This window comes from Procambarus clarkii, chromosome 41, assembly GCF_040958095.1.
Source record: "Procambarus clarkii isolate CNS0578487 chromosome 41, FALCON_Pclarkii_2.0, whole genome shotgun sequence".
NCBI classification, from domain to species: Eukaryota; Metazoa; Arthropoda; class Malacostraca; order Decapoda; family Cambaridae; genus Procambarus; species Procambarus clarkii.
The window spans coordinates 13,307,316-13,308,425 of NC_091190.1; the positions used below are offsets into that span (position 1 = coordinate 13,307,316).

Consider the following 1,110-nt stretch of genomic DNA (forward strand, 5'->3'; position numbering starts at 1 on the left):
AGCAAGCAGGTTGGGAAGGCTGAAGCAGCACTAAGGGAAGGTGCTGAAGGAAAAACAGAAGTGAAGATGGCGCGATAATAAAAGATACAAAGATAAGGGTGGGAAGAATGCTGGGAAGGGAAGAGAGAGAGAGAAACATGGATGGACAGGCAAAGAGAGAGAGACGGACAAATGGAGAAAGAGAAAAGGAAGGAAATATGTGAAGTACCGAGTATATTGTCTTCAATATGCACAGTGACAAAGGAAAATTACAGTCTCAGAGATATCTTTCAGAGTTTATACACAAAAATACATAAATACAGAATATATTTTGATGAACATACGCTGTATTAAATACACACACAGGTGTCGCAATATAGAGTCTGTATACACAAGGAGAAGGATGTATACACAATAGCGTCCTCGGAATACCGCGATGATGAAGGTAATGACATTCAACAGCTGAAGAGATTACAAGCCTGGGTGCCTCAGGTGACACACACACACACACACACACACACACACACACACACACACACACACACACACACACACACACACACACACGCACGCACGCAAATGAAGGAAATGAGTGATAAACACACGCACGCCATCCTGGGTGTTTTTAGATGAAACAAATAACTGTCTATGGACACTTAGAGTGCAGCCTCCTGACAGGTGAACGAGGCATACACACACACACACCTGTGACACTAATCTAGACACATCAGGTGATCCAGAAGGCAGCTTACAATCACCTGTAATGTCTCAATATCTGAATAGTAAGGGGCTTGGGCCGGACTCTCCAACACCGAGGGCAGCCCAACGCAATTATATATATATATATATATATATATATATATATATATATATATATATATATATATATATATATATATATATATATATATATATATATATATAAACAGCTGCACCACCCCTTTCTACCTGCACTTGAGTAAAAGACACACATAAATATATATCTACAGAAAAATAATTGTTCGATAAGCACCATGTTGGGTTCAGTGTAGGTAAAACCTTTATTTAACACAGTTTCAGCATAATTAAGCATTCCAACACATTTAAGTGAACGGCTGTTTATGTCATACATTAAAACACTGACGCCAAATG

At 38.9% G+C, this 1,110-nt stretch overlaps 1 protein-coding gene across 2 annotated transcripts in view; it reads right to left on the reverse strand.

The window, feature by feature from the left end:
* Positions 1 to 261: 261 nt before the first annotated feature.
* LOC123761043 (somatostatin receptor type 2) overlaps positions 262 to 1,110 on the reverse strand; it is a 42,197-nt gene continuing 41,348 nt past the window's right edge. For both annotated transcript variants that reach the window (XM_069339354.1, XM_069339355.1), the window contains one exon: positions 262 to 1,110. This exon is cut by the window's right edge and continues 5,308 nt beyond it. The gene's annotated coding sequence lies outside the window, so the exon portion shown is untranslated.